Source organism: Topomyia yanbarensis, chromosome 3 (genome assembly GCF_030247195.1).
Source record: "Topomyia yanbarensis strain Yona2022 chromosome 3, ASM3024719v1, whole genome shotgun sequence".
NCBI classification, from domain to species: Eukaryota; Metazoa; Arthropoda; class Insecta; order Diptera; family Culicidae; genus Topomyia; species Topomyia yanbarensis.
In genome coordinates, this window is record NC_080672.1 from 40,426,008 (window position 1) to 40,452,570 (window position 26,563).

General features: G+C 36.7%; 1 protein-coding gene and 1 pseudogene across 2 annotated transcripts in view; one reads left to right on the forward strand and one right to left on the reverse strand.

The window, feature by feature from the left end:
• LOC131693527 (sodium-dependent transporter bedraggled) overlaps positions 1-26,563 on the forward strand; it is a 346,814-nt gene that overhangs the window by 195,390 nt on the left and 124,861 nt on the right. The window lies entirely within an intron of this gene.
• Positions 17,482-19,508, reverse strand: LOC131693538 (probable cytochrome P450 9f2; annotated as a pseudogene).

A 26,563-nucleotide genomic window follows, 5' to 3' on the forward strand; every position in this document is an offset into this window, starting at 1 on the left:
AAAAAGCAAGCCGAGAAAAACGCTGTTCAAGATTTACGTTTTCATTGAGCCTTGTGGGTGGGACAACCATGTTTTGGTATTTTTTTCAATATTTTCTAAACAAACCTGTTAATCTTATTTGTGCATTGGGATTCAGTGGTGATACAGAATGCAATGCAACAGATAACTCAATATCGACAAAAATCCATATGGGACTCTTATGCTTTTATGGGCAGTTTAGCTCTCTCCGTTGTCAAGTCAATGTTTACGCCCTGTATACGATGGAATGAACCCACCAATTTTTCCCAAAAATATATAGTTCATGGGAATTGGCTACCATGTCCCATGCACTGCAATACTGATTCAGACATCACTTCGTTAAAAGTTTAGTAACTTGAAACAAAATTGATGTACAGCCTTCGACAAAGTTGTAGACAATGAAATCATATATCATACCTGCAGTGATAGTGCCATCTAACGGTGAAAATGCGAATTAATGCCCATGTAAATTGGTGAACAATGTCATACAAACTTCATTCACGTTGGTCCGGGCTTGTCAAATATAGTTAAAGCCGAATGGACATTAGGCCAAATGTGCATTCGACCTAATGTACATTCGACCTAATATCCATTCGACCTAATGTCCATTCAACCTAATGTCCATTCGACCTTATGTTCATTCGACCTTATGTCCATTCGACCTAATGTCCATTCGACCTAATGTCTATTCGACCTAATGTCCATTCGACCTAATGTCCATTCGACCTAATGTCCATTCGACCTAATGTCCATTCGACCTAATGTCTATTCGACCTAATGTCCATTCGACCTAATGTCCATTCGACCTAGTGTCCATTCGACCTAATGTCCATTCGACCTAATGTCCATTCGACCTAATGTCCATTCGACCTAATGTCCATTCGACCTAATGTCCATTCGACCTAATGTCCATTCGACCTAATGTCCATTCGACCTAATGTCCATTCGACCTAATGTCCATTCGACCTAATGTCCATTCGACCTAATGTCCATTCGACCTAATGTCCATTCGACCTAATGTCCATTCGACCTAATGTCCATTCGACCTAATGTCCATTCGACCTAATGTCCATTCGACCGAATGGACATCAAGCCGATTGGACATCAGGTCGAATGGACATCAAGCCGATTGGACATCAGGTCGAATGGACATCAAGCCGATTGGACATCAGGCCGAATGGACATCAAGCCGAATGGACATAAAACCAATTGGACATTTGGCCGAATAAACTTCAGATTGAATGGACATTAGGCCGAATGGACATCAGGCCGAATGGACATTAGGCTGCAGGTTATTCGACTGAAGATCTTTAAGTGAAATGGACATCAGGTCGAATGGACATCACACTGAATGGATATTAGCCCGAATGGACATTAGACCGAAGAACAAGGAACCGAATGTTTAACAATAAAGGACGACTTTTTGGGCCGAAGGACAAGGAACCGAATGTTTAACAGTAAAGGGAAAAAGAAGTCGAAGCTTATCCTGCGAAAGTTTCATGGATTCTCGATTATTATTTGCTTTGCTTACTTCTCAATCTTTTGTTTATAACCTTCTTTTTATCGTGAGCTGTTGTTTCGAATTATTTATAATGTAAAACATTTTTTCGAGCCAGCCCCATTAGACAATTATCAACTCTATTATTTTGGGATATAACAAAGTTTTAGAAGCGCATCGTATTGAATATACGCACACGTACTATACCATCGCTTTTCACGATGCTCTAGTTCTTGCGGCGAAGCCAGTGTAATGTGGTTTTGCCGCATAACCGCGACCAAGGATCCGCAGCGGCGCAAAGTCGCTGATGGTCCATCTAGCGAAGAGGTCACCAACCCGTCGTCGCAAACGGCGGCCCCTCGGAAGCAAATTTGTCATCCACCCCTTTTGCCCGGATTGCTCAGACATAGGGGATATAAATTTAAGTCCGACGGAGTGGCAACGCATAACTTGAAGCGATATGTCGTTGCCAATTAGGCAACAACTTTTTTTATTTGTTCCGTTACGTCTGCAATACAAATTCTTAAAGAATTATAAAATCGTGAAAATTCGCATTAAATTTGAAACTGATCACTGTTTTAAATCTTGTGTTCAGTTTAAACTATTCTATTTGTTTTTTTTTTATTATAGATGTTTTAACCTTAGGGTCATTTACCTCTTTTTAGGTTAGAGAAATCTCTCTTTGAAAAATTTCTAACCCTATGTGCGGGGTTAGGAATCGAACCCAGGTAAGCTGCGCACAAAGCAATCAATTTACCAACTACGCTATGCCCGTCCCCATTCTATTTGATTCTCTCTTTGGTATATTCGGCCTATTGGTCGCTTAGCCTAATTACCATACGGCTTAGTGATGAATCGGACTAATGACCATTCGACCTAATGTCCATTCGGTCTCACGTCCATTCGGAATAATGTCTATTCGGTATCCAGTTGATTAGTTGGTCTCCGAGTATACGGCACTGAAAAATAACAGATAGTGCTCAGTTTTTGATTTCTTTAAACTCTGGGCAACCGGCTACCGAGAGTAACGGCTTGCACTATGGTTCCAAAGCCGAATTAGATATAACTGTTAGTTTTGGATATATGATGTCTTTGGTAATTTTTCTTAATACTTTTTGTCGATTTTTTTCAAATAGGGTGATCCTTGTGGTTAGGGTGTTCAAAGTATCAACTTTTTAGACTGTTTTTTCAAAAAGTGTTACATAGTAAATAGAATTGCTGGTGACTTTCAGCATCCTCACACAAATTCACTATTTTTCAGTTGGTTTTACCTTGCGAGATTGAACGATGAAAATGTGTTCCCTTAAATCATTATTTTTCCAGTTTGATTGAGACACATTTTATATTTCAGCAAGGGCAACCATTTCTCATACCGGTGGTCGAATTCTGCCATCCCGAACATCCAAAACGGCTCGATCGATACAATCTTTTCTATCGAAAAGCGAGAAAATATCATTACTGTTTTGCTTTTGTGAACTAATGAAGCATAAATCAGTTCACGTCTTATAGACGGGTCAGCGAATAACGTTTCTTTTGACGTTAAGGGACCACTTCAATGGAAAAAAATGCTTGGCCACGGAAAACATTTTAGGAACACTGTTGATTACTTTGATGGTTCTTACAAGACACACCAAGCAAAAATCTAGCAGTTTATTTGAAAAAGTTCCTTTTTGCTAATTTGTATACACTGAGAAAAAATGCAGAGTTTGCATATTTTCTGTTTCCGTCTCTTTTATTCTGCTGTGATTTTTATGCATTTTTAGCATGTGCTTCTAGGAAGCATACAATGTCAAAAAGAGCAATTTACAGCTGAAGAGGCAAGAGGCAGATAGAAATATTTACTATCGCTGACTAAATAAAGCTTCAGTATATTATGTATAGTAACGAACACACTAGTAAGTCCAGCCAGAATTCTTGTTGGTGACCGGTTAGTTTTCAATCTCCAGGGACACAACCGATTGTAATTAGTATTCGTTTTGTTACTGGCGTCGGAATAATTACCACAACCAGCCATAATGCCGGCGTATTTTCCAGCTGAGCTTTATTAGAATGGTTTGCAAAAAAGAGATTACAACCTCTAGAGAGAATGTTGCTAAAGTTACGTTGCAAACACTGCACTGGTCGAAACCTCACCTGCTCTAATTAGTTTGATAGTAATTTTTGAGGATACAAAGAAATCAGATATACTGCAGCGAGACAGATTGTTCAACCAGTGAATGCATAGATAAATGGCGTCTTGAGGTAATCTCTATTTGATAACTACGGTGACGCATGATTCTAATTCTGCATTTTGCTACTGCATATAATTTTTTCACAAAACTAGGCAGAGATGGCGGATGCCCTAGGTAGTATGAGTAGTGTTTAGGATTACCGTACAGAATGAGTAAAGTGACCCAGAAAATCCGATGAGAGTGTAGGGTTTACTCTGTAACCCCACTCGCGCACGCTAGCCGTGTATCACTTTCGTCTTCTATTCGTTTTCGTCACCCACACTAGGATAGTGATCAGCTTCTGCGATACGTCAGACCGCAAGGAGCTGACAAGTTGAATTGAACCGTTGGAGAGTGCAAATCGCTGCAAATAAAATTGAAGTTCCACCACACCATATCTTTTTCCTGTCGCCGTTGCCTGCTGAAATTATCACCCGCTTCCAAGTTCCGTCGCGAGTGGAAGGTTTGATACCGCGAATTTCTACCGGTCACAACAAGTAGTATTACCCACTCGAATATATCTGAGAGGGTAATTACCCACTTGAAATTTTTGGACAAATCTGAAATTTGAAATCAGACGAGCAGGTGTCTCGCACGCACAATACTACCGTCTGAAAGCCTCGATGTACCACAATGCCATGTGCTCCAAATGCACCGCGGGTAATTTTATCAGATTGTTATGCTAGTATTGCAAAAATGCGGTATTTATCTAGTCCCCCCACGCTTTTACCCTAACACCGGCCCTGAAACTAGTTCACTCCAAATATCATATTGTGTTGCATTCAAATATTTAGTAAGATCACTGCGGTTGTGTGCCAAATATGTTTAGTTTTATCTTACAAATCTAGTTCATAATTTGAAGAAACACTGTTTCGACCAAAAGAGCAGAATATTGAACGATGTTCATGATGTCAAGAGGTTAGTCACGATTTTCGCAATTACTATGTACATTGTCGTTATATTAGTTGATGAGTTTTCTATCTGATTTTTCGGGCATAATAATGTCATTCACGTTTATAATTTGAGGAACTTAGTCACAAATTTAATATTCGTTTTGCGTTGTATATTATATGTACAATTTATAATTATTATATAGGGTGATGAGCCTTTTTTCACCATACTAAGCAAGGTGCCTCACTAATTCGATAATTTCTTGCCTTACAATCAATAGAATGCGTAAAAATTAACATCAACCGCTTTGCTTCGTTGTTAAGAACCAATATAATAACACAAATGCGTTGAAAACAGTAAAATTCTCGTGTTTGAGCACAATGAAAACTCGAATCGAGTGCCCCTATTGTTGCGCTACCATTTGACTCAATGCGTTGAACAAAGATGGCAGACACTGCTCTAACCAACGGCTTCAAATGGGTAGGGTGATAATAGAAACATAGCGCAAATAGGCTCATCACCCTACTTATAATTATAATATTCCAAAATTTTGTAAAATCGTTCACGTGAAAATTTTCAGACCTGGTGCAGAGTTGCATGAAAGTGCCAATGATTAGAGATATCTTTTAAATTTCACAAGCATGAAGCATGCACAAAATTGCACATTTCATGAACTATATCATTAAATTGGAAACGTATTTTGATTTTGTGAATTATTTTACGAATAAGAAGGGTTCATCGTGACTAACATACTCGGAATTAGTTTACGAGGCTTGAAGGGATCCATGAATATTATTTCGTGAAACTAAACAGTAGTTTTATTGCCTCATTCACAACCAGAGTTAAAAATAATCGAAGCACTTTTTTGACGGCAGAAAATGTACCTGATGCGACTCGCGGTGAATAGAAAAAAAATTTCATTCAAATATCCATGTTATTCATTCAGTTGAATATCGTACATTATATTCATTTCAATAATTATCTAGGAAAATGTTTTCAAATGCCGGTAAAGTATATGAAACAACAATCATCATCGCTTATATTGTGTCAGGGCCCACTTTGATACGTTTGATTCGTTGCTGCACGGTCGCTTAGTGTAATAATCGGAGACGAATGAAAATCTGCATGGATGAATGGGCGGTTTGTTCGTTTGAAGTTTTCAGCTGCGTCACTGAATATTGAAAATGAATGCGGCTGAATATGATCAATTTTCATTCAATGACTTTGAATATTTTTAACTCTGTTCACAACCACAAAAACCTTATCATGATCAAGATGTAATAAATCATAAATCAGTTCACGTCAAACCGTGAACAATGTTCTTGAATTTATGAATAAATTCACTAATCAACATTTGGTTTATGAAAATTGCTCATCAACTAGATCACAGACAGTAATAACGATTTGTCAATGACTAAGCGAAACCCGTGATCAAAGTTCATAAAAAATCAATAAATCTGGCGTTACGGAAAATTGTTTATAAAAACGTTTATAAAACACATGAATTTCTGTTAACGGTCCTGTGTCCGAACGTAGAAACACGATTATTCCAGAATTCATGTCGCTTTATTCCCGAATTGGGGAACATTTTTGTCGGTATTGCGATACAAATTGGTCGTCCTTGTAAGCATTTTTATTTTCATAATAGGCAGACACACATGTTGCTACCTAGTTTGCTCGGAGTCATCGAAGTCTTTCTATCAGAATTTGAATACAGCACGCTCTTATTACTCTTATTACCAATTATAATCAACTGCTGACAGATGTATTTCTGACACCAATTTATCTTGAAAACAGCTCCATATTTTCATTATAATCTATCATTAGTGTTCATGCTCACTACTCAGTTTTGCTTTTTTGAAGAATGGAAAAGATCAACATATCAAGCATTTCGATATTTTTCGCAGTGTAAATTTTCTAAAATTGATATAAACTCTTTTCAATTAGCATGCTAGATAAAGGTATTGATGTCAATGAAGTCATGTCATTTGAGTCAACAAACAAGCCAAATTGAAGCTAGATGGCCATGGAATATCATTATACGCTAAATATTTTCACAATGTAACAAATGTTCGATTACGAATGGTCATTTATGCAACGATGTTTTCAGAACATTCTACATTATAAATTGGGAAAAATTTATGTCAATATTCATGATCAAAATGAAATAAGCTAGATACAGTGCTTATTTTATTGAGATATGTGATTATATGCTTATAAGCACATTGTACAATATTCGATATTTTCTTTTGACCATATATTATCCACATTTACGCTGTGCATGCAAACTATTGCAAACACCATAGTGTTGCCGATATGGATGTAAATAAACATCCCTTCACCCAAATCTTTCGGACAGGAAATTCCGATTTTTGAGTACTTTTTGTGGAAGCAGTGAATTAAAAAGGTTTCCTTGGAATGTCACAAAGGGATCAAGGTAAGTTCAGTATTATCTTTTATTTATTTACGGAGATAACCTGACTAGAAAATTGAGCTACGAAAATGAGCCATGTTGATTGGATTTATACAGGACCAATAATTTTCTGGAGAGGAAATCTTTGTAATAAATGCATATTTCGCTTTTCGGTAAATTCCTAAATATTGTTTCAACTTCATTTTAGGTAGTAAGAAGATTTCAACGAAATTGGAGCGATATATACGGAGAAACAATTTGTTTTGCGAAGACGTCACATAACCACAGTTTTCATTGAAGTGGTCCGTTAACGTGATGATTTGACACTCATATTCGCTTGCATCTTCTCAATTCGATACTATCGTTGAAGGCGTTTAGCATCCAGTCGACGACGCTTTGAGGATTAAATGTCATCAATAGGCTTATAGATAAAAAACGGTGCCATTTTCACACCCGGGAAATCGTTTCAAAACCCCAGAATATCTGGAAAACTCATGGATTTTTTTCCATAGTGAATAGATACTATTAGAAAAGAAATGTATAGAATTCGCTCAAACTTTCAAGATTTTTTCCGAGGCCCGGAGGGCCGAGTCTTATATACCAATCGACTCAGCTCGACGATTTAGGACAATGTCTGTGTGGGTGTGTCTGTGTGTGTATGTAACGGACAAACTCTCATTCGTGTTACTCAGCAATGGCTGAACCAATCTTTTCCAAACCAATTATAAATGAAAGGCATATCAGCCAGACAGAACACTATGAAGTTGTTTTTGATTCTGATGTTTAGTTTCCAAGATATGAATGTTTGAAAGTGTAAAAATGGTGTTTTCGCAGTTTATTATAAATTATCTGCCGAAATTGACAACCTAGATAAACACTTTATATATCTTTGGACAGCCTATACGAATACATTTCGAACGAGCTATAGATTGTTGAAATCGAACTATTATCAAAAGAGATATTTATCATTAAATCGTCGCTGTTGTGCTATCTTATGACAAACGCCATTTTGGGGTAAACTGAGTTAGATATGCCACATTACTTGTTTGAAAAATATCTACAAAGTGGCGTTTTCAGAATTTTGAAATTCTACTTGGTTACTTAGATATAGCTAGAAACATGATGAGAAATTGTGAGTTTTTTGCTTCAAATCACTATATCTAAGGATTTTTCTCAAGTTATATGGAAGTTTTAGACGGTTTTATGTGTGAAAATGTCTGAGAAACACAATGGCATAAACATTTTCAAAAGAAAATTATATGAGTTGTGAGAAAAACACAGTTTTAGTTTTAAACTGGAAATAAAGCATATTTGGCAACACTGTAATCAAAAATAAAAATTTTTTTAGATTCCCTGACTCATTTCCTTCAAAATGCATTTCACCGATTGTTTATAGACCATTTGAACGCAAAGATATGAATAAAAGTAAAAAATGGTTATTTTTTTCTATGGAAAAATTTCCATGCACGATTATGACACATCATACAAATTTTATCATCAATACACGCCTATGATACGTGCGAGTGCGACTTTTGTTTACATTCATAGTAAAAACTTGCAACAACCAACCGATATTCGTAATATTTGAGAGTTTAATGCAGAATAGATAGAAGCATCAATTGTCTTCTTTGGATTGTTTATACCATTTATAAGTTTCAAAATATTCAATCTCAAACTTTAAAAATCGTTTTTCTCGAAATGTGCTAAATGGCGCTTGTCATAAGATAGCACAACAGCGACGAAATATGGACGAAAGATTTTATCATTTCCTATAGCCACAAATAAGACCAAAAACAGGCAATCTTTTTTAACGCCAAAACGGCTAATTTTAGGTCAATAGTATCTTCGGAGAATTTGAAGGATGTAATATAGCCTTTCTTTTGAAGTTATTTTTGCTGATTAATCCACCTAAGAGTAAGATATTTTCTTAAATTTTCTTGGAAGTGATTGTATTGAAATGATGTCTTCAGCAAATTTATAGTTCTTACTTTTGCGAATAACTTTACTGAAGACATCAAATATTTATTTTGAATATTTTAAAAGTTATAGCTTGTTGTTTGTGGAATACCTAAAATAACTTTGGCGTTATATCCTCTAAGCAGTATTTATGGAGAATTTACTCTTCAAACAAATCTAGTTCGAGACTTAATGTCTTCAGCAAAATTTTAGAGAGTGTTATTACAAACCACTTTGGTGAAGACATGAAGGCTCCGTGTGTTCAGGGAATCAACATATTTTAGGCTATTTGTACCTTTAAAATAAATTGTTATGATTTTGCTTTTTATGATCTTCTATTATTTATAAACAATAAATTTTACATTTTATCCAAAGCTGGAATTTGTGAAGCTCGCAATAAAAAGTTGTTTAAGGTAAAAAAAATAGATTAAGGAACATTTCGTAAATATCATTTTAAAACTCGATATACGGTTTCGGAATTATGCCATTTGGAGATTAAGTTCGATTTTCACCAAACCGAATTTCTAGCTACGCCGCTGACCCTAAGTAAGTAGAAACAAAGTCGTTCAACACTCGTCTACACGAAACTTCTTCGAATACTGCCTATTTATTGCAATACAGTGATGACTCCATTTGAATAGCCCCCGACTTTGTCAGTCTCATATGAAAATATGTTTGATGGGCTCTAGCAGACGAACAAGGATGAATTTGAGTAAACCCTTTCTTGAGCATATTTTTCTTACCTCAAAGAAGCAAATATGCAAAAATAAAAAAAAATCATTTTTTTTTAATTTGCACTAGAAGGCCCCTTTCAGAGAAATTTATATTATATAATCAGAAATAGCTATCAGACTAGATGAAGGGAAGGGAAGAATATTTTTACAGCTTCAGTTTATTATAAAGAAGGAAAGAAATATGTCCCGATTTAGTTAATGTCAGCTTAAAACACACCATGAGGCTAATAAAAACAGGCCCTATTGTATTTATTATTCACTATGTCTCACATTAATAGGTACATCTCATTTTCTGAGGATATTTTCTTTCAATTGCATCGAACTACACCAATTTTTTGCTAGTTTTCAGAAGGTTATTTTATCGACTTCTTCCAATATTTTGGTGTATCTATTCCTATTCGTGCGATAGTTTATGTTAAAAGGGTTTCCTAAATTAATTGGTATACTTAAAGGCTTATATGTTGCGAATTGAGAAAATACAGAAGTTTTCAGCTTTTTTCTACACAATATTACAAAAGCTTATTAAACAACTTTTCCTAAAATAAGGTTGTAAAAATTAAAAAGTGTTTGAGAATTATTAATAGCTTTAGTAAACAAGGTAGTGACCGTCTCTCCACAACGCAGTTTTTTTCATGACTTGCGGTGAGCACGATTTCTCGGATTGCTGAACTGAAAATTATGGAATAGAAGTTAGCTTTTAAAATTCTTTATGAGACCCGCTAGTGCCCTAAGACGATTTCGTTAGATTTTCAGAGCAGCGTGCACCCAGTGTACAAACACAAGTGGCATTAGGATGATCATAATTCCAATCAAAGATACTATTGGGAAGTCACTTTTAGAATAGTTGAAATCGAAGTAAAGTTTGAACTATGCACGCATGCACTTCAGAGGTAGCGTGATATCGTGAGCTACAATTTCAGTTTTTAGTTCTCTGTATGTGTTATCAAAAACATCGCGAAACATAAAGTGCTAAATACTCTCAATCGATATAATATTAGAAGAGAGTGATAAGAAATGTCTCATCACACTGTTAGGTGGATTAAAAAAGTTTTTACCTAAATTGGTCGGTGTTAAATCAGACCGGACTAAGTGACAAAGTATTGATTTCGAGAAAAACGAGTTTGAAGTTTGAATCGCTGCACCCTTTATGTTATAATTGGAAATAAGTTTTGGCCATAATTCTTGTTTACTGTAACATCTTTCAAATCTGGCAAAAGTCGAATGTAGTCGAAGAAATTCTTTATCTAGTACTATCAATATCTCAGTTTTTGATGTTTTGCGACTTAGTCCGGTCTGACTGAACACCGACCAATTGTTCTCCACTAAGGAGAAATATAACTCTTTTTTTTTTTTTTTTTTTCATACGTTTATTTGACACGGCATTTGCAATAGCTTTTTACGCCAGTTTCTTTTTTTACATAGCACGTTACAAAAATCCTTAAGACTAATTTTAACTATACTAGTACTTTGTCTAAAACTAACACTGAAATCACTTTATTGTTTGCTTTTTTCCTTACATTGTTGTATTTCATACTGATCTAGTATTTTCGGGTGTATTTATTTACTTTTTTTCTGTTATTGTCTAAATTTAAAAACTAAATATTCTAGGACACTTTAATTGGTGAATGATTAGCCTTGGATGAGAGTATGAGGAGATGAATTTAATTAAATTTTGACAGACGCTGTTTTTAGAAAATGATAGATAAGTTCCATGTATAGAAGATCGCGATACGCCAGGATGTCTCTAACAGGAACATGGATTGGTCTTCCTCGGACTTGTAAAGAATCTACTAATTGTGATCTGGCTTCACGATATTCAGTGCAGGACCAAACAACATGCTCAATGTCATGGTAACCTTCTCCACAAGCACAATGATTACCCTCAGCGAGCCCAATACGACGGAGATGCGCATCTAAAGTATAATGATTGGACATGAGCCTAGACATCACACGGATGAAGTCCCGACTTACATTCAATCCTTTGAACCATGCCTTCGTTGATACTTTAGGGGTAATTGAGTGTAGCCATCGTCCCATATCTCCATTGTCCCAAGATGTTTGCCAACTAGCAAGTGTCCTCTGTCGAGAAGCGCTATAAAATTCATTGTAAGCGATGGGTCTTTCATATATTTCACCATCTAGTGCACCAATCTTGGCTAAATTATCAGCTTTCTCATTGCCCGCAATAGAGCAATGGGCGGGGAGCCACACTAGGGTAAATTTATAACATTTTCTTGTCAGGTTACTCAGAGATTCTTGTATCTTCCCCAAAAAGAATGGATCGTGATTATCAATCCTCTTTGAGCGTAGAGCTGCAATTGTGCTGAGACTATCAGTGAGGATAAAGTAATGGTTCGGGGGTAAAGTATTAATTATTTGCAAACTATAGTGAACTGCTGCTAGTTCCGCTATATAAACAGAGGCGGGTTCTGCAAGTTTGAGAGAAATTGAAAAATTATTGTTGAAAATACCGAAACCAGTGGCCTCACTGATTCGTGACCCATCAGTGTAAAACATTTTAAGGCAGTCTATGTGTTGATATTTACTTGTGAACATTTTAGGGATCTCCCGCGAGCGTAGATGATCCGGAATTCCACGAATCTCTGCTTGCATGGACGTGTCGAAGAATAAAGTGGATTCAGGAATATCTAGTATATTGACGTATGTGGGAACATACTTAGCAGGCGTTATTTCTTGTGACATGTGATTGAAATACACTGTCATGAATCTGGTTTGGGGTTGAAGCTCGACAAGTCTTTCAAAATTTTCAATTACCAGTGGGTTCATAACCTCACATCGAATAAGTAAACGAGAAGAGAGATCCCAGAATCGGTCTTTTAAAGGAAGAACTCCCGCTAGTACTTCAAGACTCATCGTATGGGTCGACTGCATGCAACCTAAGGCAATTCGTAAACAGCGATACTGTATCCGTTCCAGTTTAATAATGTGAGTGTTCGCAGCTGAACGGAAACAGATGCACCCATATTCCATTACTGAAAGTATTGTTGTTTGATACAATCTTATCATGTCACTTGGATGAGAACCCCACCATGATCCAGTTATTGTTCGCAGAAAATTTATCCTTTGTTGGCATTTCGTTATTAGATACCTAATGTGGCCTCCCCATGTGCCTTTAGAATCGAACCAAATTTCAAGGTATTTAAAAGTCAGGACTTGGGCTATCGTTCTACCAACCAACTGAAGCTGAAGCTGAGCTGGATCACGCTTCCTTGAAAAAACAACCAACTCTGTTTTCTCCGTAGAGAAATCGATGCCTAACTTCAAAGCCCAACTTGATAAATTATCCAAACTATCTTGCAGTGGTTGTTGTAAATTTAAGGCTTTTGGTCCTGTAACAGAAACCACGCCATCATCTGCAAGTTGCCTTAGAGTGCATGGGCTGACAATACAATTATCAATATCATTCACGTAAAAATTGTAGAGAAGGGGGCTTAAACAAGAACCTTGTGGGAGGCCCATGTAACTTATTCTGAATGTTGCCAAATCGCCATATGAAAAATGCATGTGCTTTTCTGACAATAAGTTGTATAAATAATTATTTAATATTGGTGAAAGACCACATTGATGTAGTTTCTCTGAGAGAACATCAATGGAAACAGAGTCGAATGCTCCTTTTATGTCTAAGAACACAGACGCCATTTGTTCTTTTTTTGCGTAAGCTAGTTGGATTTCTGACGAAAGTAGCGCCAGACAATCATTCGTTCCCTTTCCCCTCCGAAAACCAAACTGGGTATCTGATAGCAAGCCGTTCGCCTCAACCCAATTGTCGAGACGTCGTAAGATAATTTTTTCCAACAATTTCCTGATGCAGGATAACATTGCAATCGGTCGATACGAGTTATGATCGGAGGCTGGTTTTCCCGGTTTTGGAATAGCGATAACTCTCACTTGTCTCCAGTCGTGCGGGACAATGTTCTGCTCAAGAAGCTTATTGAATAAATTCAACAAGCGTCTTTTTGCTAGGTCAGGCAGATTCTTCACCAAGTTGAATTTAATTCTGTCTAGTCCCGGAGCATTATTGTTGCATGAGAGGAGTGCAATTGAGAATTCCATCATTGTCAAAGGCGAATCTATGAAATCGTTACTTGTGGGAGCATCGCGAGTGATTTTCTGCGCAGGAGCAGAATCGGGACAAATTTTCTTGGCAAAATTAAATATCCAACGATTCGAAAAATCTTCGCTTTCATTAGTCACGTTACGATTCCTCATTCTTCTGGCTGTGTTCCAAAGAGTACTCATTGATGTTTCTCTTGACAAGCCATTAACGAAGTGTCTCCAATAACTAGATTTTTTGGCACGACGTATACTGTCAAATTTGTTTTGCAAAATGAAATAATTTTCAAAGTTCTCACGTATACCCCCTTTCTGTTTCATAATTTCTTTGTAGGCAACTTGTTTAGCTTCATATGCATCAGAGCACTCTTTGTCCCACCAAGGATTAGGGGGCCGTCTATTTATTGTCATTCCAGGATTGCATTTCGTTTGGGCTTGTTCTGCTGCTTCAATAATTAAACCCGCCAGGAATTCATATTCTTCGGTAGGGGGTAGCTCTTCTGTCGAAGCAAGAGAAGTGGAAATTAATGTTTCGTATGTTTTCCAATCAATATTTCGTGTTAAGTCATAAGGAACATTGATTGAATTCGTAAGGCCTAATTCACTGTTAATTGAAACAACGATTGGCAAATGATCGCTACCGTGAGGATCAGGTACAACCTTCCACGTGCAATCTAACCGAAGTGATGTCGAGCACAGAGATAGATCTAATGCACTTGGACGTGCAGGAGGTCTGGGGATGCGTGTTGTTTCGCCAGTATTTAAAACTGTCATATTAAATTCGTCACAAACATTGTAAATCAAAGAGGATCGATTATCATTGTAGAGGGAACCCCACAATACTCCGTGCGAGTTGAAGTCTCCCAGTATCAGACGCGGAGCAGCCATGGATTCCACTACCTCAAAAATTTGACGTTGTCCAATTTGAACTTTGGGAGGTATATATATAGAAGCGATAGACATGTCTTTGCCTTTAATGTTCGTTTGGACAGCAACAGCCTCAATGCCCGCAAACAAGGGGATGTTAATTCTATAGAAAGAATAGCACTTTTTAATTCCTAGAAGCACTCCTCCATACGGGGTGTCTCGGTCTAGGCGAATAATGTTGAAATCATTTAAGTTGAAATTAATGTTTGAGGTAAGCCATGTTTCACATAGAGCAAAAGCATCGCATTTTAAATTATGCAGTAAAATTTTTAAGGAATCAATTTTAGGTATGATACTTCTGCAATTCCACTGTAAAACAGTGATGGAATCTTTCATTGGAGGAGGTGAATTACCCATTGAAAGATACAATCGCTGCAAGGATGGGCCATTGAGCAATCAGCTGCTCTAAAAATGTTCTAATTGTTGGGAGGAAAGCTGAAAGTATACTCTTTAGTGGTTCAGAAATATTGAATGCTTTAAAAATCCAATCAACAATTTCAGAAAATTTCAATAATCCTACCCCCGGCTGAGGCTCAGAGGTAGTCGAAATTTTATTATTTCCAGTAATGGTGTTCTGTTTGGATTGTACGTTCCCAAAACCGGGCGGAATTGATTTCGGTTTTGAATCGGAATTTTTCGGTTTTGGGCGCAGTTTATCTATTGGTGGAGAAATTTTAAGGCCCTTTCTTGGCAGCTTGGGAAAAGAAGACTGTTTTCTTTTTCTGGAATTTCCGGGTAAAACAAATGATGTACCTTCGCACGCTCCGTCAGAGTCAGACTGTTCCGAAAATAGAGATGCGTAAGTGTTTTCTAAGAAGATGGGTTTAGGGGTAGCATTTTTCAACATTTCTGCATAGGAGCGCTTAGACCTCTCCTTCAAGGATCGTTTAATTTTATCCTCACGCAATTTATAAATGGGGCATGCAGAGAGCTCATGTGAGTTTTCTCCGCACATTAAACATTTTTCTGAATTTTCATTGCATGTATCCTCTTGATGAGAACCCCCACATTTGCCACACCGTGCCTTATTGGAACAGTAAGTGGCTGTGTGGCCAAGCTGTTTGCAATTAAGGCAATTCATTACACGAGGGATAAAAAGGCGAACAGGGAGACGAATCTTATCGATAATGACATAGTTGGGCAGCGCAGACCCAGCGAAAGTCACTCGAAATGAGTCAGACAGTCGATAAACTTTTTTATCTCCTTCGTGTGATACTGAATGCAATTGCTTGCATTCAAGTATTTTTACGTCTTTAAGTATGGTGTCTTTGAAACGACCAACCCCATGCTTAACTAAGTCATCAACAGTCAAACTCGATTCTGTGATGACCCCATCAATTTCAATTTCCTTTGAAGGAATATACGCTCTATACTCACGCGTAAAAAGCTCGCAAGAAGCAATTGCATTGGCTTGTTTGAGACTACCAACGACAATGCGTATTTTATCTTTATTGACTTTGACGATCTCTTTTACATCCGAGAATCGCGAAGTCAAATCTTTAGAAATTTGAATAATATTTAGCGCCTTTACTTTACGCCTAATAAATACAATCCATGGTCCCGTTGACGACTCTGGGTAAATTTTAATTCTAGTCGGATTTACATTTTCAGCATAAGGTTTAGGGGGAGGGTCTGGTACTCGTTCTCCCATCTCTTCATCCATTTTACCTAGCAAGAAAAACTATCACAAAAAGGAATGAAAAATATACCTGTTATACCTGTAGAACACACCTCATGTGTTACGTTGTAAACTCGGTGCCCGTTGTTTGACAATGTGACACTTGCTGTCCTTCTTCGTCGCGTTGCTTCTTCAGTAGAGAAATAGTCCTACCTGCAACACTTCAAAACTCTCTCCGATTAAGCTGCTCGTCGGTATCACCACCACAAGCGCGCTCTCTCCGTTTCCACCACCTCGGTAGACAAATGTGGCTACCTGTGGCTTGCTGCGAAAATCCCACTGTCGATGCGGCACTTTTCGGTGCAACTTGTTTTCCTTATTCGTCGTACCACTTCTGCGGTAGACAAATAGAGCAAATGGGTCTACCTGTGACGCTTCCCTCTCGTCGATTAGAATTGCCCGACGACACCAATACACTATATTTTTTTCTGTGTGTACAGGCACGATCACTGTCGATTTCTGCCACCGCGGTAGGCAAATTCGTCTACCCGCGGTTTGCTGTCAAACACCACTTGTCGAGGATGCCGTTGACCACGCCTCCGACGTATCAACTGTCGACTCACACTTAACAAACTGGTCTCTCTCTCTCCCAGAATAACGCATACAGCGTCTCGCACTCCGTCACTCTCTCGAGAACAAAACCTTCCACCTGGAGGCACAACCGTCTCGGTCGGTTGCAAAAACTGTTATGAAATATAACTCTTGAATGTATTATTAGTAGTAGGGTCATTTCATCTGCTACAGGGTGAGAAATGTTCCATGCAAACAGAACGATAATACGGAGTTCAGACAGTTCAGACAGAAAGAGACAAGAAATAATGGCTTTATTGTGGCGATTCATGTTTACTTTTTCTGTGTACATACTGATGAGTTTCTCGTTTGATTCCTCTAATACCAAATAGATTTATGAAAATGATATTTTAATTATCGTCTTCCAGTCAAAGATTGCAACTCTCACATCACACTAATAGTGAATTGAACATGCGCAAAATCTGTCATTGTTATGTGATCAGAAGTGCCACGTGCCGCTTATTTACTGTTTTAAACTTTATACTGCGTATTAACGTAGTAAATATTGATAGTCTGTTTTCGATACTTAAGTTTATTTTATCATTAGTATAACAATAGTAAACGGCTTAGCTACTACCATCAAACACTAACTGCTGAACCACTTATTCATTTCTAGCTTTAAATTCTACCCAAACACCCTTCTCCGTCTGCAGGGCAAAAAGATTTTTAGCCATCCTCAAAGGAATCTGCGTTTTCTCGGTCACCTCCAAGCTAAAGTCCTTCAGTAGATAGTACACAACCAATTTAACCTCCATCAGTGCCAACCGTGAACCGATGCAATTTCTCGGACCCACGCCGAACGGTAGGTAGACACTGGCATCAATCTTCGATCGGTTAGCCTCGTTGAATCGTTCCGGATCGAACCGTTCAGGATTCGGATAGTTTTTTGGATCGTTATGGATGGCGATGGTAGGAATCCAAATTGTTTGATCTTTCTCGATGGTGAAACGAGTTCCTGCGCCGTCATCGTACACGTAGTCCTTGGTGCAGAAACGATCGGAGAAAATGGCCGGTGGCCATTTGCGAAGAGCTTCCGAAACTACCATATCTAAGTATTCCATTTTTTGTAGAACTTCGTAAGTTAAAGATGCTCCATTTAGAGATTGATTGGTTTTTATGATTTCTTCATGTAGACGATTCTGAACGTCCGGATTGATTGCTAGTTCATAGCTCAAAAAGGTCATAGCGGTAGAAACGGTGTCGAATCCGGCTAGGAAAAATAGGAAACACTGTGCAATTAATTCGTTCTCGGTCTATATTCGAGTGTGAGTCGTTTTTCCAACACTCGACTCTTCTACGGTAGCAAATCCTGCATCTTTCTGATCATGTTCGTCTTTTAGATGCTTCAATGAACCCTTCCGAACCTCCATCAGCATATGAATCATATCATTTCGCACAATCCCATGTACTTCTCGCTGTTTCATATTATCAACAATCATTTTTTTAAAATAATCTTTTAGATTTGAGTCCAAGAAATCAACTCCCAGTTTTTGCATCAACCGCGGCATACTTCTTATCAACAAAACCTTAACCAGTACCATAATCGATTGAAAATTCACCATCTGTTTTCCATTCATATAGAACTCATTTTCGCGATCCTTCAGCGAGTTTACCTCAATCCCGAACGCGACCGTTGCGATTACATCATTCCCGAACCGTGAGAAAGTATCCTTCATCTCGAACTCCAAAGTTTTTCCAGCTTTCGCTTCCGAGTTGTAGAAATCGACCATTGACCGGGCACAGTTCGCCACCAGCTCGAACATATGTCGCATCTTACTTCCGGTGAACGCTGGGCTCAGCGTCGATCGCATATCTCTCCACTTCTGACCGCGCAGAGCAAATAGCGAGTTACCGAACAGGCTTTCTCCACCGACCTCATCCTCCGGGGTGCCGTTGGTCAGCGTAGGAGTGTGATCCATGAAAAAGTCGAAATCTTTTACGCCGATTTTCTTAATGGCGCTCGCGTCTCGCAACATGAAAATCGGTTTCGTAAAGTCGTAGAAACCTATAATCCTGGAAATAAATTTGAGTGTGTAATTTTTTTCAATTACCCACCGTTAATTCCCACACTTACTTAGCATCCGGAAAGGTGTAGTACAACTTTGTGAAATGAGACGATACGTCCCGTTTGCGGAACATCATTGGACCGGTGCTGCCCAGGAAAAACGTCGGTTTGACGCACGGTATCGGTTTCGACAGAAAATATTCATACTTTTTCGAAATATAATGGAACATCAGCAGGATAATGGCGCCGATGGCCACCGCCGTAACCAAATCCACTTCCATCTTGCCGGTGTCACTTCGCTACTATCTATGAAACACTAGTGCTCTCAGGCTTTAAATTTTAAATTATTATCGCTGAATGGATTTAGTAGATAGTGTTATCATACTATCTTTCACAATGACCTGTAGGTCTAGACACAATACGTTCCTTATAAGGTAGGCAAACTGGATGTAGCCAGTCTCAGCAGTAGAATTGACACTTGATCACAATGTTGATGCGACCGATCAGCGCGCTAGATACTATGTAAATGAACATGAGTCTCTCAATCATCATATATCCTACTAGCGGGGAATTGACAACACAACGGCGAACCTGTTTTGGCGTCGAAGGGCGGCACGATTGTCTGTGAATCAATGATGAGGCAATCTTGCGATAGGCTCATGCAAGAACGGAAGCTTGTGTAGTGATTGCTTAATATGTCATGAAATTTAACAGGCAGGTCAATTTTGGTATGACGCGTGGCTTGCAGAACTGTTTCAAATACTGTTATTAAATCTAACGTTTGTTTTGTGACTGCAATAAATTAGCATTCCAAAGTAGTTTTAAATTGCCACTTTCGTAAACCAAAATAATAAATTGGTTGATACGGTATACTACGTTCGGAGAACGCTCTTTTTTCCAAATGTATATAGTTTAATGATTAATTCATCTACAAGTGAAACACCAAATTTATTTATCAAGTCAGTTCAGATAGAGTCTCAGTAATGTTGTAGCTAATGACAAACGAAATGCTTGAAAACACCAAATGTCTTGCTTTTTGCCAATCCCTTTACTGAAGCTGTATGTACTATATGCATCGATATCGAATGATACTATGTTGCTAGAGAGTATTTGATGTTTGATACGCTTTGATAGCAGACTAGTTTAACGTATCTATATTACCTTTACATTGTTCTGAGTGTATTGACGGTATTGTAAACAATTTCAAGTAATATTGCATGTGAATTAATTTACTGCATCAATATTACACCATTAAGACTAGTTTATTTGGAAATCTCCATTTAATGCACCAGCTAGAAAAATAGCTATTGAGGGATTCCATGAAAAACCGGCCGACCATAAAATATGACCATCGTCGATTCGAACGAAACTTTGAAGTTGTGGTCAGTTTATGAATCTCCATGATTTTCTCTGATAATTTGATACAAGAGCAATTCTTCAAAAGGGCGTAGACATTTCTACGTGCATTAATTTCAATTTTTTTGTTCGATTATTGTATTTTATACAGCTAAACTTTCTGAGAACAAGTTACGAGGGATGCATATTTTTGTGTGAAAAAATATGCACTGAAAAAATGTGTAATTTTTCATAAAAATAATTGCAAAAAACCCATTTTTTCTACTTTTTATATATTTTGTCAACAAAAACCTAAATATAAAAGAAACATTTTAAGTGTAATTGTATGATGGAGAACTTATCAATAAAAAAGTTTTTCTAACAATAACTTTATACGTGTTTTTAAATTCCATACTGATTGACGTATAAACCGTAATTTTATAATAGAATATAATTCTAAGTATCGTTTTAAATCAAAATTCATTTAACAAAAATCTTCCAAAGTGCGATAGTTTTCGAGATATTTGGAATTTTGTTCATACAAAAACAGTTAATTCGGTGATTTTGCTCTTTTTAAAAATTATTCGCGTTACCCCATCATAAAATGTCAAAAATCTAATATTTATCGTTTTAAAGACGTAAATGAAGCTTTCAATAAAAACATTTTCCTAACAACAACTTTTGAAATATTTTTATGATTCATATTATTTGCAGTCAAAAATACTATTTTCTTTTTGAATATGATTATAAACGCCATTTTAAATCAAAATGCTTATAACAAAAAAAATCTGAAATGTATTAGACCTAGAGATATTTTAAATTTTGTTTTAACAACACAATTCTTTTGTTTTATTACGACCGTTTCAGAAGTTATTCGCGTTCCTCCATCAACATTTCCTGTAGCTTTCGCTTTGACATCAAGGCGATATTGTAAACCATTTGAACGCTAAAATGACATAATATTTTTTTCAGTGTATATTTTTTTCGAACAGAAGCATTCATTCCCTGTAACTCTTTCCCAGAAAGTTTAGCTGTTTAAAATACAGTAATCGAACAGAAATAATTTTAAATCAATGCACGTGAAAATGTCTACGCCCTTTTTAAAAATTGTTCTTGAGTCAAAATAAACTTACTGATTGTGGAAAATGGATTTTCAAGATTTTCAGATAATATAAAGTTGCTTTAAGAGGTTATGTGCAAAGTTGGGGCTCTAAAAATCGAAAAACTGTATATTACGCATTCTGAAAAGATGTACTTAAGTAAATATCTGAAAAATTTCATCAAGATCGGAGCTTCAGAATACAAATAACAGCAGTTCGCAGCGCGCTGGTTCCATCCGCGAATGAAGTTAACGGAATGGAGCTTCTTGTATAGTATCGTGGCGTTGGACGTGACATTTTTGTTTAAAATTTTCAATACTTTCAAAATCTATTTTTTCGTAAACATGGATTTTCATTAGAAAAGTATTTTTGTAGGTAGTGTACGAATCGTACGTCCATCTAACCTTTACTGAACGAATGCACAGTGGTCCGAATTCACAATTTAGGAAGACAAAAATGTTTGTGGCTAAACCTTATGTTTTAGAGCTTCATAGGGTGGGTGCTCCTATAGTTGAGGTGTACCAATAGTTGCAGTAGTGGGTTATACGCCTAACTAAGGTACCAACCATCAACAAATATTTTTTTTATCGATTCATCGCACTAAAATTATGCGACAATAAAACTGTTATCCTTGAAATTTGCTCAAATAACTATTGAAAAAAATGATTTTCTTAGAATTTTGAGCTCCCTTGCACCTATAGTTGATGTAGTGTACCTATAGTTACAAGTTCCATAAGAAAGCAATGGGATTTGCAACAATAGGAACCGAAATTAGCGATTGCACCACTATTGGTACATGTGTTCCTATAGTGGTACAAGCGGTTTTGAATACATAAATTGGTTATTAAGCCATCTTTATATTTTTCCTATGAAGTAGGGACTGAAAGCTTTCGTTTAATGTATTAACATTGCCCATAGGTCTATTAATCGATTTTTTATCAAAAAATTTCCTTAAGCATGCGACTATTGGTACATCCACCCTAGCTGTCTTCAGGACAAATAATCAGTATTGATTAGGCCATTTACAGATGTAGATGGTATAAGGGTGGGGTGCTTCAAAAATTATTTACTGATTGTGAGGAGATAGAATATTGCAGTCTTCAGTAACATTGTAGAGGAACTTACACTAAGCAACTTTGCCGAAGACGTCATAGTTGTATCTCCAAAGGTTTTTATTTTATATCTATTTTAATAGAGCAACTTAGGGTGTTCCTAACAAAAACAGTTTTTTTGCTCTAAATTTTCTATTTTTTATTTTTCATAAGCGGTGTCTTCAGACAACTGGTAAAGCTAATTGAGACAGATTTTTTCATAATAGAAGAATTCAGATATCACTTTTAGAACCGATGTTATGAGCAATATTGAATAAAAAATAGGTCCTTTTAAAATATTTATATCTAAAATTGGAGCAAATAAAAATAATTTCTTCTTCTTGCATTTCAAAGACAATACTTTCAGGCATGTTTAGAAAAAAAATTACGAAGGTGATATTTCTGAAAAAAATTGAAATGGAGTTTGAAAATTGTGATTTTACTACCGAAAATTCCTCATATAGAGTCAAAATTTGTCGAATGGGCCACCCAAATTGTCACATTTTTGATGGAAGATCCAATTTTTTGGTAGTATGTGGCATTGAAAAACCAAATCAAGATGGGCACCTTAAAATTTTTTTTTTTGCCATAATATCATAGGTTAACAGACATAACACTTTGAGGAAATTCGTTCAAAAACTATCGATCAGCGAATTTTACTAGAGCACTAGCTCCACCTTTTATACACAGTCCCAACCATTAATTTACAAAAGGGTTATCCCTCAGGCACAATTTTTCACTAGTGGTCTATCCCCGTATACTTGCGCATATCGTCGCTGTTGTCCTATCTTACGACAAGAGCCATTTAGCACATTTCGAGAAAAATGATTTTTTATGTTTGAGATTGAATATCTTGAAACTACTAAATGGTAAAAACAATTCAAAGAAGACAATTGATGCATCTATCTACTCTGTATTAACATCTCAAATATTACGAAGACCGGTTGACTATGTTGCGAGTTTTTACTGTAAATTTAAAGAAAAGTCGCACTCACACCTGGCATAGGTGTATATTGATGACAAAATTTATATGGCGTGTCATAATCGTGCATGGAAAATTTTCCATAGAAAAAAATCATTCATTTATTAACTTTTATTCATATCTTTGACTATATTTGGTCTTTAAACAATCGGTTTGGTACATTTTGAAGGAAATGGGCCAGGGAATCCAGCAAAAATACTTATTTTTAGATACAGTGCTACATTTCCGGTTTAAAACTTAAACTGCATTTTTCTCGGAAATTGTGTATTTTTATTTCGAAAATGATTATGCCATTGTATTTCTCAGATAGTTTTACACATAAAAATTTCTTATACATCAAGATAACTGGAGCCAATGCACAGAAACAGTCATTTGAAGCAAAAAATTAAAAATTTCTCAGTACGTTTCTCACTATATCTCAGTAACCAAGGAGAATGTTAACATTCTGAAAACGCGACTTTGTAGAGATTTTTTAGACAAGTGATATGGCATATCTAACTAAGTTTACCCCAAAATTGCGTTTGTTATAAGATAGCACAACATCGACGATATATCAGTGGCGCCATATTCTCAAATGCGACCACAGTCCCAACTAAAAATGACCGTTAAAGCGAGCGAAGAATTTTTTTCGAGTTCTATGTGTGTTAGTCTGTAATAATATTGACATATAAAGTTTTTAGCCCGCCTATTTTTAAAATGTTACTACGGGTGACCTAAACAAATTTTAACAAACTAATCAGCAATAAAATTGTCACAGATTGTTCGTGATTTTTTTCCAATCCGAAAAATTTCCATTTTGTAGATTTTTTAAACAATTGTCTATAAAAAATGGAATAAATCTTTTTCGTTCGAAAAAAATATCACATATACTACTTTTTGTACCTAACAACATGCCGTCGAGAAAAAAGATGGTCCGCCATTTACATTATCCTAAATTAAATATGGGGACGAGCATAGCGTATTTGGAAATCGATTACCTTGTACGCAGCTTAAAAAAATTATAAAAAAAAAACATTTTTTTCGCGGAACCCATCTGGATTTGGTTTTACAATGCCACATACTACCAAAAAAATGGATCTTCCATCGAAATTGCGATATCACCTAATTTGGGTGACCCATTCGAGAAATTTTGACTCTACATGAGGCATTTTTCAGTAGTAAAATCACAATTTTCAAACATCAATTAAATTTTTATCAGAAATATCACCTTCGCAATTTTTTTGTAAACATGCCTGAAAGTATCCTCTTTGAAATGCAAGAAGAAGAAATTATTTTTGTTTGCCCCAATTTTAGATATAAATATTTTAAAAGGACCTTTTCTTCATCAATATAACTCATAACTTAGGTTCTAAACGTGATATCTGAATTCTTCTATTAATTGTCTCGATAAGCTTTACAAGTTGTCTGAAGACACCGTTTATGAGAAATAAAAAATAAAAAAGTTAGAGTTGTTTTTGTTAGGAACATAGCTATAAAATAAAAACCTTTGGAGATACAACTATGACGTCTTCGGCAAAGTTGCTTGGTGTAAGTTTCTGTACAATGTTGCTGAAGACTGCAATATTATATCTCCTCACAATCAGTAAATAATTTTTGAAGCACCCTAACAAAAAGAGCCACCCTAATACCATCTACATCTGGAGATGGCCTAATCAATACTGATTATTTGTCCTGAAAACATCATAGCTCTAAAACATAAGGTTTAGCCACAAACATTTTTGTCTTCCTAAATTGTGAATTCAGACCACTGTGGAATGTGTTCTCTTTTGCTGTTTCTTTCTCGGCACCACTCAAAAGCACATACGAATATGCAATCGCCGAGCATACGGTTATAGAAACGCATTAGTACACACAATATTACAAAATCGCAAGCATACGCGACATAAAAATGTCCACGAGATTAAAAAAAAACGTGCACAATAACATATAAACGCTAGAGCCTTTCGCGATAGTACAAACTTCGTCGCAAACGCCAGTATTCCCTACGATCTTGCAAATTACAAAACCGTCCGGGTGATTAATGGGTATATAAGTGATCAAGTGTAAATATTAAAGGATCTATTGCTCAGTTGATTACGAATTACGAAATTACGAATTCGAAAACACGATCTCAATTGCGATTATCCCAACGCCCATACCATACCTTCAGTCTCGCTCAAAAAACAAACTCATATACACTAGAAGTCCCAGGCCGCTATTTCCGGACATTATAGTGATATAGGGAGACTCACTTCCTTCTACATCTGAACCATACACTCAAAATGGCAGTTAGTGCAAACCTTCAAAAGCGCACGCAAATATGTGTGAGGTTACACGGGCATACAAACACAGTAATACACGCGAAGCCACATACCATCGACACACATTCACGCGCCCATGCGATCAAACCCGTTCACATGAAAAATACTCGAGTCCCGCTCGATTATACAACATTGATCACAAACGCGAACATGCAATTGCGAACGGATGGAAAAACTCGATACTACACTACAGAGATGTCGGTTGTGCTAGTCTTTTTCTTTAATATGGGAGAGTGACAACTTCCTGAAATGGCGAGCAGGCTGATGATCGGTCGCCCGTGGACTAGACTAGATCCACCGCCAGGGACTGTACTGCCCATGATCGCAAATCAGTTCCATAAAGATAGGAAATCCGATAGAAAACGGGACAAATATGCGATCTTGGGCAGTCTACAAGTAGATCTTGAAAAAGTTAGGAGCCAAATGGCCCATGAATGAACGTCGATATAAATAACTAGTCTATATTTCTCCTTAGTCGAGTAAAATTTTTGGACAAGAATTAATTAATTAATTAATTAATTGTTTAAAACCACATTCACGCGTTAAGGGCACAAAATCTATCACTAAATTAGTAATGGGATTTGCGTTTAGATAGCGCTAACTTACTCCTGTCACTAAGTTAGTGGAGAAAAATTTATTTTTACCCAAATTTTTCTCGTCACAAAGGAGAAATATAGCACAGTGCATCTTGTATTGGCTTGCTAAACCAAACCAAATATTTCGATTTCACTAGTTCTCATCAACTTAAATATTAAAGCCTTTTCTTGCGGGACATCACGCT